Genomic DNA, 19,232 nt, shown 5'->3' with positions numbered 1-19,232 from the left:
TCCAGGCAACACTCCGAGCGAAGCAGGCCATCAGGCTTTTCCTTTCCTCTTGAAGCAGGTCCTCAGGTGTTTTTTTTTTTTTTTTCGTTCAGACAGCGGGCTGTGCCTGCAAAGGGGCGCCGTCCGCGGAGGTTGCAAAGACACCATCGCCTGCTAGACTACCCTGCCCTGCCCGGTACCCGCGTACGGTCCCTCCCTGCATTCCCGTCGGGTGGGCTTCTGGCAGCAGGGAGCGAGCTGCAGGCATCCGCAGAGTCGGGATTCCCGGCCGGCGTATAGGGCTGGCTTTTCGGGAGGGCGGGGTTTAGGCGCGCAGGAGCGGGAGGGGCGGGGCCTCGTGAGGTTGGCCTACGGGGCGGGGCCTCGTGAAGTGGGTGGGCGGGGCTTCGGGACCGGGAGGGGGCGGGGCTGTGGCAGCCGCGGCTTAGGAGCGAAGGGAGGGGTGGGGCGCAGAGGGGGCGGCTGGCCGCCGGGAGGGAGTGAGTCACCTGATCGCTGCCCGCGCGGCCCGTCGGGCTCGCTCGCCGCCGTCAGTCGGGCCGCGCCGCGCCTCGGCTGTGGTGAGTGGCTCTCCCGTCCCGGGCGCCGTTCGCCGGGAGCGTTCGGCGCGGCGGTGGCGCGCGGTCGGGGCCGTCGGCGGTCTTCGGGCGGATCCGGGGGTGGCGGCGGAGGGGAGGACTAGGGGCGGCGGCTCACTGGGTCTGGGCGGCGGGCGCCGGGGGCCTCTGAGCGGGGCCCGCGCGGGGCGGCTCGGGCTCGGGCTCGGGTTCCTGGAAGGGGCCGCGTCCGCCGGAAGGGGCGAGCGGCCCCGCGCGCCGCCGCCAGCGCCGCTGTTTACGGGCCGGCTCTGTACTTTACCCGGCGCCGCGGGGCTGGGTGGGGGGGTGCCCTCCGCCGCCTCCCGGGCGCACCTCACCCCCGCCCTGATGCCGCGCGCGGTGTGCCCGGCTGTGACACCTCAGCAGCGCCCGCACGGCCGGCCTGGCTTCGTATTGTTCTCCCGCCCACCCTCGGCCGCTGCGGCCCGCGAGCTGTCGGCCTCCCGTCTGCCCAGCCTGGTGGGGGAGAGCCGGGGGGTGTAGGTGGCGCGTGTAATCGCGGACTCAGAAAGGCCGAGTCGGTGGTTGGAGCACAACCACCACCTTGAGGAGCTGGCTGGGTTTCGCCAAGACTGGTTTGGGGGGAGCCCCCAGGGGATCCCAGGATCCCCTCCCCCCCCCACCCCCCCACCCTCTTTGTTGGGAGTTTTGCTCAGCACGCTGTAATCAAAGGCTCCCACAGTCGGGTGAGAGTGGGAGTTGCTCGTAGAGACGCCAGCTTTGTGCGTGTTTCAGGCGAGTGCCGTCGCTCGCGCGTCCTTGCGCGGCAGTTTTGTGTCATTGAGTAGAATCGTGCAGAAAGGCTTTTGTGCAAAGTGAGCGTTGGGTTCGGGCTGATTCCGAGGTAGAGCGTAGTAGTCATTGTGGAAGAAATTGCGTGGGGGCGGGGGCGGGGGGAAACAAGCTGCGAGGTCACTCTCGGAGGAACAAAGGCTGTTTTGTAGGGACGCCTTGTCTTTTGGGCGAGAATTCTGTCAGTATCGGGTGTGGAGGGCTAGATCTTGGGTTCCTGTGTTTTGACACTCTTTGTAGCCAGGAGGGGTTTGCCTTTCCGGCTGCAGTTCCGAATGGTAAAGGGGGTGGAAACACCCGGGCGTGCGAGTGACGGAGCGCGGTTGAGCGCTTCACATGGTCAAGCAGAGAAGTGGGAAGAGGCCGGCTGGCTTCTTCCTGGTCTTGGGTAGTGGTGCAAGGGCTGGCTGGACTGGAAAAGGCTTCCTATTTCAGCCTTTGGAGTAAAGAAAGATGTTAGTCATTCAGTCGTGTCTAACTCTCTTGTACCCCGTGGTCTGTAGCCCGCCAGACTCCTCTGTCCGTGGAATTCTCCAGGCAAGAATACTGGAGTGGGTTGCCATTCCCTTCTCCAGGGGAATCTTCCTCACCCAGGGATCGGACCTGGGTCTCCCACTTTACAGGCAGATTCTTTACCGTCTGAACCACTAGGGAAGCCTGGGGACGGGGCGGGGTGGGGGTGGGGGAGACACCTGGTGTCAGCCTGCTGTAGGACCGCCTTGGTTTAAGTGATAGCCTGGCATCGTGCGTGATTGTTGTTGTTTAACCTATAGCCGTGTCAAGTGCTTTACCATTGTCCGTTTGTTGGTTGGCTCGCAAGGTAAATGACTCCTTAAAAAGAAAGTTGGGCTGCTGAGTCATTCGCCCCAGCCGGAGAGGTAATTAGGAACAGCTGGTGCCGGTACGCTCATCACATGCCTCCACTATAAAAGGCCAAGGAGCACTCCAGAAGGGTTGCCTCAGAGGCCTGAAGCTGGGGTTGTGTGTGAGTGGATGCAGGTAATCAGTGGGTGAGGTGCCAGCACTCTTAGGAAGCGGCCAACTAATGCTGAGATGGTGTTTAAACACAGAGCAGCCTCGTGACCTACTGCCTAAGAAGTTTGTGCCAGTGAGAGCTAAAACAGAGGAAGAAATGTGCAGCTAGGAGTCACCTCCCAACAGTACTGTAACAGAAATATTCATTTCTCTTACTGCACTCAGGGTTTTTTTTGTTTCCCTGTGGTTTTGCTGTTGTGTGGTGTATACATCTCAGAAAACGCGCTTAATCTGTCCTTCATAAAGATTTAGGAGAACGCCGAAGGAGCCTGCCTCTTGGTTTTTCATGGACCGTGGCTTTTCAGGCACACAGTAGTAGTTTCCGGTGGCGGAGAGGAGAACGTGGGTGGAATTAACAGGTCTCTTTGGGTCAAGTCTAGAAAGTGCTGACTGATGGAAGGCAAACCATATGGCTGTCTGTCTTATTGTCTGAGGAGTGATGACGCTGGTGTCTTTCCAAGTTGGATCATTACTTCTTGCTTTAAAAAACGCCCGAGACCCAAGCATACAGTCCCTGTTGTCTACAAAGTTTAGGGATGGGGAATGTGAACTGGGAGCAGCTGGCCCTTATCTGTGGTCACAAGAATGAATCTTTTTTCTTTTTGATGGGCTTTTATTTAAGATATTTTGTAGTGGAAAATGGTCCTTTACGTTTGCAACTAGAAGAGATTAGAAATCATGAATTTTTTAGGGATTTGGGCTTCTAAGGTGGGTGCCAGATGATTCATTTGGAAGAAAACAATAAGCCCTTGGTTTTTTTTAAAACATCACTTCTATAAAATAAGAAAGACATTAATCTTCAAGGTACAGACTAACAGTAGTACATGCATGTTTTATAACGTAGATTTTTTGCATGCCCCGCCCCCCCCCCCCCCCCGCCCGCCCGCCCGCCCGCCCCCGAAACCCCACCGTTGGGAACATAGTTTGTTAACCACTGCCAATAGTACTCTTTCAACAAATAGGGTTTGGTTTTTTTTTTAAACTTGTGATTTCCTCTTAAAAGCTATCATTCTTTCAGATGTTCTTAATTAATATAAATTATTTCACATGTGGTTTTTTTAAAATCTTGTATATTAAAGATTTAGAAGCTTGAGGGTACATTTATTTCATCATTACACTGTTGATGTTGAGAATGGAAAGAACAAAAAATGCAGAGTTGCCCATTACCTATGATACCATGTATTTTGAATTTGGAGACAAGTCAGGAGGTTGGTTTGTTTCATGGATAGGATCTGAAGTGTAGTAATAAGTGAAAGAGTATAATGGGACCACCGGAAAAGAATCTGCACACTGCAGTATAATTTGTATGTAACACATTCTCTGAACAATTACTCTGTGCTGTTACTCCTCAAAGTCTGCATTTTTAGGGGGCCAAGTTTACAAGGGGCCCCTTTAACAAGGATTAAGAAGACTACATATTGAGCAGATCACTTGGAAAGTGGCATTTCTCCCCTTAGGAGAATGTGATTTACTCAGAAAATCAGCCTTCTAGGCATGCTGGGGGATGGTGAGTATTTACCATTCAGTTAAAATCTTGTAGGCCATATGCCTTTTGCACTCCTGTACTGTGAGAAATGATGTTGAGAATAATGGTCACAAAACCCCTTAAAATGGCCAGTTGTCAGAGATTCTCATCACAATGCTTATCCTCTACAAGACTTAGGTTTAAGGAATTATCTCTTCCTCCCAGCTTTCTGACCAATGTTCTGTTAATGGGAGAATCGTCCTAACCCTAAACTCGATTTCCTGAGGCTTCTACATAGGAGACATAAGAGACGCAGGTTTGATCCCTGGATTGGGAAGATTTCCTGGAGAGGGGAATCGCAACCCGCTCCAGTATTCTTGCCTAGAGAATCTGCATGAACAGAAGAGCTGTACAGTCCGTGGGTCACAAAGAGTTGGACATGACTTAGTACACGCATGCACTACTAAATGGTGTATTTTATGTGGTGGAATGGATGACTTATGAAACTATTTTAATTAAAAAAAATATGCCAAATAAGGTAATCTGCCCAAGCCCAAGGTATGGGTAGTTTGAGCACTAATTGCCTGGATCCAGGCCCCTTGGAGAAAGCAAACGTTTCATGACTGCAGATAAAATAGAGCCGTACACCCACCGTGAAACCTGGGCTTCTGGCTGCCATAGTATTGACAGAACTGAAGTGGTGGGTCTGATCACTGTACAGTTGACAGAGAAGCAGTAAGCAGAGTTACTGCCAGTGAGTCACCTAAAGCCAGACTGCTGAAGGTCAAGTTCTTGCTCTGTTACTTACCTGCCATGAAGCCTCAGACAGGTTACTTCATTTAGTCGTGTCTCCTTTTCTCATCTGTAAAATGGAATGATGATAATATAATCTGCGTCATAGAGGTGGTTGCAGATTAAGTACATTAATATGTGTTAAGTGGTTAGAACAGTGCTGGCTCCACATTAAACATCAATATGGTTGGTTGTGATCGTCTGTTCTTTAGTTCATTGAAATACTTGGTTACAGTCCTGTCTTGTCGCCTCCTTGAGCTGCTTTCAACCATTGATCAGAGGAGAGATTGAAGAGAAGCGCGTGGGTGTGCCACTCGTGGCTGCTACTGGGAAAACAGCTCAAGTGAACATCCTGACAAATCGCTAGCAGCATCTCAAACAGAGACCATTTCTGAGGGCAAGGAGCACAGGACATGGCTTTTTATTAAAGAGATCAGCCGATTAAACAGTCTCAGCCAAATGCTCTAGAGGCTGTTATTACAGTTAATTGGAATTGGCTTTTTAATAAATGAAAACACCTGCCATCCTGCATCTAATCTATTTATTCCTCCCCTTATGGTTGAGGACGCTGTGGTCTGGCAGGTTAGTAACCTGTCTGGTCTCTTCCTGCTTATTAACATCAAGACAGAACTGATTTATTAATATTGATACTCCTTTACAGCTTGTATGTCGTGAACATTTGCAATGTAAATTTACCTGCCAGTTAGTTACATCTAGGTGGTGTACTTTTTAAAAAATGACGTCCCTGTATTAATATAGAGAGGTATCCATGATGAACAGTGGATGTATTTAGCACATAGCTTCTTGCATCTATTAGTAGTTCAGAAAGGTCATGTCAAAGGTTTTGAGCGTCCTTTTGACTAGAATGTGTCAGTTTCTTACTGATAATGATATATGTCTTCTATTTTGTCTCCATGGAACATTTAATGTGGTTTGGCTGTGTGTGTTCAGTAAACTGTCAGATGCTGCATTGGTGGTATAATGTGGATTCATTTTAGTTCTGTGCTTTGGAAATTGGGAATTTTCGAAAGAGTGGAAGAAAAAAGTGTTTGCTAAACTCTTAAGTTACTTGAAACGTGTACCAAATTAAAACTCTTGATCATTGAGAATTCTGCTTTCTGTTTCCCTCATGGGTGTGAGGATTGAGGAAGCAGCTGGATTCAAATCATTCTTTTAGTTCATCTCCTAAGACAGAAAGAAAATTGATCTTGTGACTTCTTTGTCCTTGTAATTGACTTAGGACTAGATTGGGCAAAATATAATTTGGGTTGTCTGGCTACTATTCTCCTTTAATATGATCACTCCTCTAGAACCGATCCTTTGTGTTATTGAGGATCAGGGCCAGTTTAGAGAATATTCATAGCATCATAAAAATTGTCCCCAAGCAAATGTAAGGAACAAAGACAGAGCGGCTGCCAGGATCTTGGTTGTTAATGACTGTCCTAGAAGCACAGCGGGCATGCCATGGAGTCAGCGGGCTGCTGGCTCCTTTCTCAGTACTGACACTGTTTAAAGAATGTTACCTCCATGCAGCTGAAGCTCTGTGCAAGTCATGGCCTTTTAAAAAATAAACATAAGTCATTTTCTTCGGAGAAGGCAATGGCACCCCACTCCAGTACTCTTGCCTGGCAAATCCCATGGACGGAGGAGCCTGGTAGGCTGCAGTCCATGGGTTCCTAAGAGTCAGACACGACTGAGCGACTTCACTTTCACTTTTCACTTTCATGCGTTGGAGAAGGAAATGGCAACCCACTCCAGTGTTCTTGCCTGGAGAATCCCAGGGACGGGGAGCCTGGTGGGCTGCCGTCTATGGGGTCGCACAGAGTTGGACACGACTGAAGCAACTTAGCAGCAAGTCATTTTCTTAATGGCTTAGGAAACTTAGTAATCAAAGGATATTTTTGTAAGGAAATAACAGTCCCCCAGGTACTATCTGGTAAAGTCATTTTTACTTTGTCATTTCTTAGATTGGATCTTAGTCATCGTGGTCAGCTGCACTCCATTTCCCCATCCCCCATTAAAGTCAAATTACATTAAAAAGCACTTTATATGATGGGGTCATTTTTTCCATTTGTTTGTTGCCTGGACGTTGGCAGTATCCCACCTCTAAGGTTATAGACTAACCATGGTATGTGTATAGAGAATGTCTTGCCTTCTCCTTCTGCCTTCCTCTTCCCCAACACACACACTGATCTCTCTCTTTATTGACTGGTCAGCCTCTAGGATTCACAAGGGAGATGTTTTTGCCTAAGGAGGTGACCTCCTAGGACCCTGTTGGAATGATATGACCCATCCACTTCACTTCCTACTTGCTGCTATCTTCATATCCTTAATACCTTATTCTCCTCTAAAGTGTGCCAGCGTCTTTTGGAATTTAGTTAAATCAGTGAGGAGACGTACTTGTCCTTCAGAGAGTTTGCTATAAAATGGGCAGCTATAAAAGATTTATTAGTCTTTCAATGAATTGATTAGGTTTCAATGATTAGGTTGTCTTTTTGGAGTAAGTGGGGTTTGGTAAGATCAGTAATTTCATTTGATCAGTAATTTCATCACTGATTTCATTAGCATTTTGCACTGAACTGTATTATAAACTGTGGTTGTCAGATCTTGGTCCAAGACACTTTTCATTTTCAAAGTATCTTGTTGTTCGGTCTCAGTTGTGTCCAACTCTTTGTGACGCCATGGACTATAGCACATCAGGCTTCCCTGTCCTTTACCATCTCCTGGAGCTTGCTCATGTCCATTGAGTAGGTGATGCCATTCAACCATCTCATCCTCTGTCGTCCCCTTCTTCTTTTGCCTTCAGTCTTGCCCAGCATCAGGGTCTTTTCCAATGAGTTGGCTGTTCGCATCAGGTGGCCAAAGTATTGGAATTTCAGCTTTAGCATCAGTCCCTCCAATGAATATTCAGGATTGATTTCCTTTAGGATTGAGTGATTTGATCTCCTTGCAGTCCAAGGGACTCTCAAGAATCTTCTCCAATACCACAGTTCAAAAGCATCAATTCTTCGGTGTTCAGCCTCCTTTATGGTCCAGCTCTCACATCCATACATGACTACTGAAAAATATCTAGTGTCTCTTTATTTACTGTTTTTCTGAGGAGTGTTCCCAGCATGGCCCAGGACTCTCCTCTGCTGCTGCTAAATCACTTCAGTCGTATCCGACTCTGTGTGACCCCATAGACGGCAGCCCACTAGGCTCTCCCGCCCCTGGGATTCTCCAGGCAAGAACACTGGAGTGGGTTGCCATTTCCTTTTCCAATGCATGAAAGTGAAAAGTGAAAGTGAAGTCGCTCAGTCTCGTCCGACTCTTAGGACCCCATGGACTGCAGCCTACCAGGCTCCTCCATCCATGGGATTTTCCAGGCAAGAGTACTGGAGTAGGGTGCCATTGCCTTCTAGATAGGATTTATTACTAAAATTAGAAAGGGAAGTAAGAAAAAAGCCATTGCTCTTTTAATCAGTTCTTTCACACTCAGAAGTGACTTTTGAAGTAGAAAAGCATTTTTGCTTAACTGAGTAGAGTTCTCTGCTTACATCCCTTCATTCCTAGTTGTCATACCAAAGGAAGTGCTGGGTAGGGCTGAATCTGGAACTTCAACCAACTTTGCCTGCTTCCTTGTCTCTTGGACTGTTGCAAGTACAGTTTAAGCTCTAATGTATTTCTTTGGTTTTTGCGTGTGTGTGTGTGTGTGCTTGTGCGCGGCTGGCCTTTGAGGTGTGCCCGTTGTCACTGGTCAGATGCGTTGCCAGCTCCAGGCCCCGGGAGGGCTGGGGCGCCCCTTCCTCCCTGGCACAGGTTGGCAGCAGGGCTTCCTCCCTGGCGCAGGTTGGCAGCAGAGCTGACCAGTGGCAGAGTCACCCAGATCCTGGCACGCCTTCCCGCCATTGGTTCTGAGATACCAATGGTATCTCAGGGTGTGGAAACGCCCTCCCCTCTGCTACTGAATTAACTCTGACCAGCCCTCTGATTCCTGGAGAGTAAAGAAGAATTGTGTCTTCAGGTTTCAAGGCACTTTGCTCTCTTGTTTTCCTGTGCATTTGTTGTTCTTCCCAGCTTAACACACACAAAGGCATATTCTGGTGCTTGTAGATTGTAGGGTTGCTACACTCATTTCAACATTCGGGATATGCCTGTCTGTTAGGCATTGGATTTCCATTTCATTTATGAAACACATATTTGTGCTTTATATGCCAGGAACTTTTCTAGATATTGGCAGTGTTTTCAGAGATTATAATCTGCAGGGCAAACCATTATTGTAGCGTGTGTTCATTGCCAAAATAGCAACATGTCAAATGTGCCTTGAAAATGTAGGGTAGAAGAAGCATAAGTTTTGGGAAATTTAAAAAGCCTAGGAATGTCAATGATGAGTGCATAGTTTAGGGCAGGAAACAGCTTGTTTTGATAGCTTTTTTGAGAAGAGTAGAGAAGAGAGCGGTTTTAGTAGGGGGAGGTTGGGTCAGAAAGATGTGTCTGTGTGTGTATGTTTTTAAAAGTAAGGTCAGTGAGAAAAAGTTGAAAATGCAGGATATATGTTTATTTTGCCCACGGCTAGTTCCTCTTAAGGTTGCAAGATGACTGCCACAAGTTCAAGTGTACACGTAAGTATGACTAAGTTTCTTGGAAGAAGCCTTTTTTTTTTCTGTGATGTCTCTCTATCAGTGATAAAAAGCCTTTCCCAAAGACCTCATAGTAGATGCCACCCCAGCCTCTCCTCTGTTGAGTCAGCATTGCATAAATTTATGTCTAAACAAGTCAGTGTCAAGGGAAGGGGACCACAGTGACTGGCTGAAATGGATTGTGATTCGTCTTAGGTTGGGACTAGGGTTTGTTACCCCCAGAAACGCACACCCTCAGGTGGAGTAGACTTGTAGGCACAGTCAGGATTTGGTTAGAAAACGAGGGGGGCGAATGATAGCTGGATGGCCCACAGGGTCGTGCTTGCCTGCTACTTATACCAACACTACAGGCAGACAGGTACTTTTTTTTTTTTTAATTGGAGTATATTTGCTTTACAATTGGAGTGTATTTCTGCTGGACAGCAAAGTGAATCAGCTGTATGTACACATATATCCTTTACCTCTTAAGCCTCCCCTCTCCCCCAAGCCCCACCAGTCCACCCCTCTAGGTGGCCACAGCGCACCAAGCTGAGCTCCCTGTGTTACACAGCAGCTTCCCACTAGCTATCTGTATTACACGTGGTAGCATATAGAGAAGGCAGTGGCACCCCACTCCAGTACTCTTGCCTGGAAAATCTTATGGATGGAGGAGCCTGGTGGGCTGCAGTCCATGGGGTCACTGAGGGTTGGACACGACTGAGCGACTTCACTTTCACTTTTCACTCTTATGCATTGGAGAAGGAAATGGCAACCCACTCCAGTGTCCTTGCCTGGAGAATCCCAGGGACGGCGGAGCCTGGTGGGCTGCCATCTGTGGGGTCGCACAGAGTCGGACACGACTGAAGTGACTTAGCAGCAGCAGCATATAAATGTCATTGCTACTCTGTAGACACATACTTCTGAGTAGAGAGAGAATATGTGGTTGTCTTTGGATTTGGGGTTTTAGGTGATTTTTTTCCCCTCTTATTTCCTACTATGATCAAGTATTATTTTTACCATCAGATCACATAAATGTTTTATTTTTAAATGTTTAACTTTTAAAGTTGTGAAAATTTGCCCATTCTACCCCCAAAATTAGGTGTAGAAAGAATATATTTCTTTCGGTCCTCTGAACAGTTCTACAGTTCTCTGTGATCCTCCTCCTGCTTTCAGGGAAAGGAGAATACATAAGTGTGTCCTGTAGCTTCTGATTGTATCTAACCCAAGAGGAACCACTCTCTCTCGGCCTCTGTAGGGCACGCCCACCTGTGATGTCTGTGACTATCGTGAGTGGTGAGGCTAGTCCAGCTTGGGTAGTTGGTTCATTGCCTGAATCGGCCAGGACCCTTTGGAACCCACGTCCTTGAATCTGGTTACAAGCAGATCCGTCAGTCCCTCTTTACACACTCATTCTTGTCGGAGGGAAAGCTGTCCTGTGGTTAGCTTGTTTGCCATACCTTTCAAACTTCAAAAATAATTCCCCTTCAGTTTTGCAGTGTTTCTGTTACACTCTAAACTGCTCCCAGCACTCTGATATATGTTCAGAGGACTTGGTTTCCTTCTTCTCAGTCCCGTTTTTGGTGCTTTGTTTGGGCTTCCCTGGTGGCTCAGATGGTAAAGAATCCGTCTGCAATGTGAGAGACCTGGGTTTGATCCTGGGTTAGGAAGATCCCCTGGAGAAGGAAATGGCAGCCCACTCCAGTACTCTTGCCTGGAGAATCCGCATGGACAGAGGAGCCTGGTGGGCTACAGTCTATGGGGTAGCAAAGAGACACGACTGAGCAACTAAGCACAGCGCACAGCACAGCCCTCCCCATAGGAAGGGCAAACAAGCAGCATAAGTAAAGAAACACTTAGTGTTGTGAATTCATCAAATAGTAACTGTTAATAGGTTTTTTTTCCCCTAATCGAGAATAATGAATAGCTGTGATAGATGGTTAGGGGAGGCTTCTGAAATGGTATTACTTTTTTGGGTAGAATTTAGAAAGACAGTACTGCTGAAACACTTTCCATCTCAGATGAAAAACAATAGTATTTGCCTAGTCAGTTGTTCCTCAAATAATATTTGAACTGAGGAATATTTTAGCTTTTTAAAAAATAGGCCTCAAATTAATATTACTTAGCTGACTAAATCTTGGGATTATATGTTGGAAACTAGCTCCTTAAAGGCTAGATGGAAAGCCTACAGCTTGATGTTTTCCATTTTAGAGATGGTAATTTTGACTTCCAAGTTAACATCAATAATGAGAAACAGATTTTAAAATTTTAGTTGTAGCTATGTTTATTGAGATACCTAGCACTGTACTGCCTACCAGGGATTAGTGGATTAAGTTATCTTTAAATAAAGCATTTCAATTTAGTACCTCTACTAAAATTAGAAAGTTTCGTATCTGTGATTCATATTATAATTGCTCTACTGCAGCTGCAGTGGTGGTTGGTGGTGTTAGTTGCTAAGTTGTGTCGGACTCTTGTGACCCTGTGAACTGTAGCCCGCCAGGCTCGTCTGTCCATGGAATTTTCCAAGCAAGAGTGGGTAGCCATTCCCTTCTCCAAAGGATCTTCCCTACCCAGTGATTGAACCTGGGTCTCCTGCATTGCAGGCAGATTCTTTATGGACTGAGCCACCAGGGAAGACCTACTGTAACTGTTGCCTTATATAATTAACATTGTTACTTAATGTTTTTTTCTCTTAATCTGTTTTTTTTTTTTTTTTGACTCAGGTTTATTAGGAGTCGGGATGAGAAGGTGTTTCTGCAGTGGTTGGGAATTTCAAGGGCCCCTTTTCCGTGGTTTGCTTGTGTTTTCAGTTGCTTTGCATACTATATTTGTCAAGTCTTAGACCTACAGAAGGTCATTCTGACCGAGGTCTAGTTTTAAGGTTTTCACTTCCTCTAGGCAATTAGAAATAATGTAAATCACGGCTATAATTTTTACAGCTTGAAAACAAATGCCGTGAATATTTCATTATGAGTGTAGGACAGGAACACTTATTATTCTGTATTGAAAGTAACTTTTGGTGAAATATCTCTAGCACTGTGTCCTTCTTTTAAATTTCTATGGATATTTCATTGGGTATAACTTGACTTTGGTTTAAGTTCAGCCTAGTTTAGTGTCAGATTCTTTTTAATGATCTATGAGATTTTTAATGATCTATGTGATTCAAGAAGTGTTGATCAGAAATTAATAAACCAAATATTGCATAATAAGCGGAAATGTCTACTCCCTAAATGTCCTTTTAATCTTTGTCTAACGTTCTCATTACACACAGAGGACCCTTGAGGCATTTCCCTCTATTCTTTGTATTCTTCCTTCTCACTTTTACCCTTGTCCTCAACACAGCATCACTATTTAGATCATGTAATATGAATTGAAATGTAATATTTCAATTACATTGAAGAAGACCTTTTTAACCTTAAGATACTACCGTCTCGGGACTTCAGTTTCCTCATCTGTAACGGAAGTGTGTTGTATTGGATGAATGTCATCTTTTAGTTGGGAATTCTTTGGGTCTATGAGATTATCCATTCTCTTGAGCAGACTTGTGTAATCTTAATACTTTGTTTTTATCTTGTTGAGATCACTAGTAGGCTTACTCATTCTTTCATTTTTAGAGGTTCCGGAATCTCTGTGTTTTGTAGCTTAACTTTTTGGGTTTGTAGAACCTTGGAAAATGTAGTTTTCTTTTGGTCACTTGCATAAAGTTGGGAATAATAATGATAAGTCTTATGCCAGGCACTGTGCTGTTAAAAGCAGCCAACCATTCAGTCCTTGACGTAAGTGTTGGTGTTGTTTTCCTTATGGGGAACCTGTGGGGTGAGGTTAAGATCTTAGAGATAACACTGTTGGAGATATCTGCATTACCTTAATTATATCCCACTACTTGTTCTTTCCAATATCATGCTGCTGGTGGTGCTAAAATTGATTTTCTTATGCATTTCATAATTCTTTGTATTTTGTGTGTAATACTTTATCTTTTTCAAAGACCTTTGGGACGCACATAGGGCAGGGACTCCCCGCCTAAGTCACAAGGACGCACATTTGCCTGTATTCACAGAGCTAGACTGGACTTGATGGATCTTTTCTTCTTATTTTCCTGTAACAAGGTCTTTTCCCACATCAAAGCATCTTTTAAAATTTCTGTGAAATTTAATTATTTTGTAATTACTGTGGAGATATCAATGGAGCCTGATTTAAAACAGTGTTTTAGAGTTACCCATGAATTTTCCGGTCAGTGATAAATCAGTATCTACTGATGACTGGAGAAAATATCCATTATAAAGGGGGAAAAAATAACTGACATTCCTTGGGAGCCCTAAAGACAACTGAAATGGAACTGCCTTTTTTTTCTGAAGGCACATATTTTTGTTTATAGTTTGTTGTCTGTTTGAACATTTTTCTGATTCTAAAGTAATATGTGTTTATAGTTAAGAATTTGAAGGCAGAAACAAGGAAAAATTACCTAAATGTAACCATTGTTAATATTTTGATGTATATCCTAGCTGGAGGTCGAGGAACCAAGGTTTGTGGACATGTTCAATGTGAGATGTCTGCTAGACACATACAGGTAGTAATTTGAGCATGCGGTTGGATACGTGAGTACAGAGTTCGAGAATAGGCGAGATTAGACGAAATGTAAATATCAGAGTATACACCAAGTCCATCAGTGATCGTGTCTGCTCTGTGGGTCTGGATGAATTCTCGTAGGGAGTATTACAAAGAGAAGGAGCGATGGGAGGACCAAGTCCTGGTTCCCCAGCACTTAGAGCCCTGGAGGAGAGGGGGAATCCACCAGGTTGACAAGGGGGTGTTTGTGAGGCAGTAAATCAGAAGGCCGTGGTATTCAGGAAGCAAAGTGAAGAAAGGATTTCAGGGAGGGAATGATCAACCTGGTCAGTGTTGCTAAGATGCTATCTGAGAAGACTCAATATTTCCCATTTGGCGATGTGAAGGCCGCTGATCCTCACAGAGTAATTCCCAGGGAGTGGAGGGGAGAAGGCTTGATTTTAGTGGGCTCAAATGAAGAGAGAGAGGGAAGAGTTGGGAGACAGTGGGAATATAAATAGTTGTTTTTTTTTTTTTTGAGTTTTACCATAAAGGCCTGCTCCCCAGGTGGTGCAGTGGTAAAGACTCCACCTGCTAATGCAGGAGATGCAAGAGACGCAGGTTTGATCTCTGGGTTGGGAAGATCCCCTGGAGAAGTAAATGACAACCCACTCGCATATGCTTACCAGAGAAATCCCATAGACAGAGCAGCCTGGGGTGCTCTAGTCCGTGGAGTCGCAACGAGTCGGACACAACTGACCACAGCACAGCAGCACTATAAAGGAGAGCAGTAAATTTTACTGTGGTTCGAAGGATGTGTGGAGGGTCAAGAAATTTTAAGAGCCACTGCAGTATTTTTGTATAACAATGGAAATGTTGTGTATTTTTCTTTTTCTCATAATTTTCCTTGGTGAGACTACAGAAGGTTGTCAGTTTTATTGGTCTCCTTAAAGAATCAGCTCGTGGTTTAGATCATCAGTGTTATCAAAAGCAGCTGCCAAATTTTGTTATGTGAGTGGTTTTCTTGGCAGAAATAAAACAGCTTTCAGAGAATCAGTGCTCTCAGTTCAGTCGCTCAGTCGTGTCCGACTCTTTGCGACCCATGGACTGCAGGACGCCAGGCTTCCCTGTCCATCACCGACTCCCAGAGCTCTCTCAAACTCATGTCCGTTGAGTCAGTGATGCCATCCAACCATCTCATCCTCTGTCGTCCCCTTCTTCTCCTGTCTTCAATCTTTCCCAGCATCAGGGTTTCTTCCAGTGAGTCAGGCAGTTTAACAGCTTGTTTCCCTGAAGGATACCCTTAAATTTTTAAAGAATCTATTTGAATTAATATCTTTGTCAATATGTAATATTAAACAGTATGTATAACATTGTTCCCAAACAAGAAGAAATCTTATTATATTTTTCTTCCCTGACTATCTCCTAGTTTTGTCAAAGTAATCTAAGATTTTGGTTAAAGATAGATTTTTCTCTTTATCAAATTCCTTTTCTGTTTGAGGAATCTTTAAAAAGTTGCAATAAGCCTCACAGCTAAGTTATCAGCAGTTTAGACTTTAACTGAGTTTCACTGTTTTTTTTATTTTATTGTCTGTTTAAACATCTTTTAGGTTCATGTTTTTACAAAGTATTACATGTTTTTGATTTAAAAACAATAGATTTATCGTAAAGCAGTCTCGTCTATTGCACACCTAATTTGGCTTCAGAGATAATATTCGTCTTTACCCGTTTCTGCTATTTAATGTTCTTTGGTGGTTACCTCTGTTTTTTGTTTATGCCCTCATTATATTTATGAACCTAAGATGTTATCTGTTTGCAGATAACAGTATTTAAGGCAGTATCTTTTGACTCAGTATACGTCATAAAGAAATACTGCTTTTCCTTTGGGTTCTCTCTGATTCTCTCTCTCACCCTGTTCCCTTTATTTGTCAAGGTTAATAATTACATTTCATTTAATAACCATGATTAAGTCTCCCATTATTCTGAAAAATGAAAACCAGTTAGCAGTGTTCATGTTATTATACCTGTGTCAATATTGAGCACTGGAAAGCTAAGTAACATGCTATTATGTTTCTCTCCTTACAGTTTCAAGGTCACTCGATGCCACTCAAAAACATTTATTTTTTTATTGAAATATAGTTGATTTACAATGTTGTGTTAGTTTCAGGTGTGTAGCAAAGTGATTCAGATACACACACATTCAGATTATTAATTTTTTTTTATAGATTATTTGAGAATTTTGAGTACAGTACCCTGTGCTATATAGTATATCCTGGTTGGTTTTCTGTGTAGTAATGTGTATATGTTAATCTCAAACTCCTAAGTGATCCCTCTCCCTGCCCCTCCTTTCCCCTTTTGTAAGCATGCATGTTTTATATGTCTATGGGTCTGTTTCTATTTTAATGTAAATTTATGTGTATCTTTATTTTAAAATTCCACATATAAGTGATATCATATGACATTTGTCTGGCTTACTTAGCATGATACTATTTAGGTTCATACTTGTTGTTGTAAATGGTATTATTTCATTCACTTTTTAAGGCTGAGTAATATTCCATTGTGTGTGTGTGTGTATATGTGTGTATACACATATATAGACCACATCTTTATCCGTTTATCTGTCGATGGATATTTAGGTTGCTTCAGTGTCTTGGTTATTGAAAGTAGTGCTGCAGTGAACGTTGGGCTGCATATATCTCTCTAAATTATGGTTTTCTCTGGGAAAAAGATTGTCGGATTGTATGATAGCTCTGTTTTTAGTTTTTTAAGGAACCCCCATACTGTTCTCCACAGTGACTATATGAATTTACATTCCCACCAACACTGAAGGAGGGTTCCTTTTTCTCCACACTTTCTTCAGCATTTATTATTTGTAGATTTTTTTGATGATGGCCCTTCTGACTAGTGTGAGGTGATACCTATTATAGTTTTGATTTGCATTTCTCTTTAATCATTTGTGATGTTGAGCATCTTTTCATGTGCCTCTTGGCCATTTGTTTGTCTTCTTTGTCTGTTAGGTCTTCTGCCTGTTTTTTTGATTGGGTTGTTCGTGTTTTTAATATTAAGCTGTATGAACTGTTTGTGTGTTTTGGAGACTAATCCCGTGTTGGTTGCATCATTTGCAATGTTTTTTCCCGTTCGTAGATTGTCTTTTCATTTTGTTTAATGTTTCCTTTGCAGTGCAAAAGCTTTTAACTTTCATTAGGTCTTATTATTATTTTTTTTTATTTCCGTTACTCTGGGAGATGAATTAAAAAAGATATGCTCTAATTTTTGTCAAAGGGTGTTCTGCTTGTATTTTCCTCAGAGTTTTATAGTATCCATTCTTAAATTTAGGTCTTTAATCCATTGTGCATTTATTTTTGTGTATGGTGTTAGAGAATGTTCTAAGTTAATTTTACATTGAGCTGTTCAGTTTCCCTAGCACCACTTACTGAAGAGACTCTTTCTTCTGTCTGCTTTGTCATAGATACTGAAGAGACACTTTCTTCTGTCTGCTTTGTCATAGGTTAATTGACCATAGGTGCATGGTTTATTTCTGTGTTTTCGCTCCTGTTCCATTGATCTATATTTCTTTTTTTGTGCCTGTACTGCACTGCATTGAATACTGTAGCTTTGTAGTGTAGTCTGAAGTCCAGGAGCCTGACTGCTCCAGCTCTGTTTTTCTTTTTCGAGGTTGCTTTGGCTATTCAGGATATTTTATGTTTACAAAAACATTTCTAACATCAAATTCAAATAATCACTGACAGTTAGGGAACACTGGTATGTGTCAGGCGCTCCTAAGGGCATTAGGTATATTATTTCATTTGATCCTCCCAGCAGTCGGACAGGACTAAGCGACTGAAGAACAACAACGTGACGTACTATTCTTGTCCCTTCTCCCCCTCCCTCCAAAAAAAGGAATTGTTAGAGGTACGTAATTGCCCACTGGCAGGGTTGTCCTCCAGTTATAGAACACTGTTCCGTGCTGTCCGCCTCTGGTGATCTCTAGAGCAGACAGCGACCATATTTGCAAGGTTCTGAGAGAGTCAGTCTTAGGTGTGCCCTCTGATGACTGATCTCTAGTCCCTGATGGTGCAGTCTTATAGATGTCTGGGGCAAATACTTTGAAAGTGGTGTAGGAACGAAGCCCCTTGGAAGAGGCTGAGTGAATTTGGGAATTTTACTCCTCAGGGGGAACTGTTGGAAGTTTTCACTCTGCTTTTTCTTTTCATTTTCCCTTTGAGTATCTTACAGGAGTCCTAAGTTAACTGGCATAGTAACTACTGCACCTCCCTTTCTGCCCATCAGTTGCCTATCTTAGAACACCCATAGTTAATGTCATATTTCATGATGAAATACTGAACACTTTCATTACAGGGGAATAAGGCAAGGATGCCCTTTCTCACTACTCTCACTACCAAATCATTGCAGTAAGGGCGAAAAAGTGTGAAGATGGAAAGAAGTAAAACTATCTCTTTGCAGATGACATGACTGTGTACATAGAAAATACTAAGGAATCTACAAAGAAACAGATCTAATAAATGAAGTACGGTTGTGGAGAATTCAAGGTTAATATTTAAAAACATCAATTTTATGTCTATACTATCCAAGAGAACCAGAAAGTGAAGTTTAACAAACAAGTCCGTTTATAGTAACTATAAAAAAAAAAAAAACTTAAGAATAAGTTTAACAAAAGAGTACAAGATCTCTTTCCTAAGAAACTTGAGAATAGTGCTGAGAGAATTAAGGAAGACCTAAGTAAATGGGGACATAGGCCATGTTCATGCCTCAGGAGACTCGGTTTGTTAGATGGCAGTTCTCCCAAAATTGTTGTTTAGATTCACTGCTATCTTGATCAAAATTCTGCTGGCCCTTTCAACTCGAGAAGAAGATAGTCCAGTTAAAAATGGACAGAATAATTGGACAGACATTTCACAGAAGAAGATATACAGATGGCTAACAAGTGTATATAGAGATGCTCAACATGATTAGCCATCAAGAAATGCAAACTAAAGCCACAGCGCTGCCGTTGAATTGTCCAGTCGTGTTCAACTCTTTGCAGCCCCATGGGCTGCAGCAGGCCAGGCTTCCCTGTCCTTCACCGTCTCCTGCTGTACCACTGTATATGTTAGGATAGCTAAGATTAAAAAGACTGACATGACCAAGGTTGGTGAGAATGTGGAGCACCTGGAGTTCTCCCACACACTGCTGGTAGCAAGAAAAGGATACAATTACTTTGGAACAGTGTTTAGCAGTTTCTAAGAAGTTAAACAGAAACTCACCATATCACTCAGGAGAAGGCAATGGCGACCCACTCCAGTACTCTTGCCTGGAGAATCCCATGGATGGAGGAGCCTGGTGGGCTGCAGTCCATGGGGTTGCTGAGTCGGATACGACTGAGCAACTTCACTTTCACTTTTCACTTTC

The 19,232-nt window shown here is 43.8% G+C and overlaps 1 protein-coding gene across 5 annotated transcripts in view; it reads left to right on the top strand.

Annotated features, from left to right (window-relative positions):
* The first annotated feature begins 449 nt into the window (after positions 1-449).
* Positions 450-19,232, top strand: part of BACH1 (BTB domain and CNC homolog 1) — a 71,062-nt gene continuing 52,279 nt past the window's right edge. For 4 of the 5 annotated variants that reach the window (XR_009737176.1, XM_061420794.1, XM_061420866.1 and 1 more), the window contains exon 1: positions 450-560. The gene's annotated coding sequence lies outside the window, so the exon portion shown is untranslated. The remainder of the gene's footprint in view (positions 561-19,232) is intronic. The other variant, XM_061420705.1, reaches the window with a different exon arrangement.

This window comes from Bos javanicus, chromosome 1 (assembly GCF_032452875.1).
Source record: "Bos javanicus breed banteng chromosome 1, ARS-OSU_banteng_1.0, whole genome shotgun sequence".
NCBI lineage: Eukaryota > Metazoa > Chordata > Mammalia > Artiodactyla > Bovidae > Bos > Bos javanicus.
The sequence above is the reverse complement of the archived record's forward strand: the minus strand, read 5'-3'. Positions and strand labels throughout refer to the sequence as shown.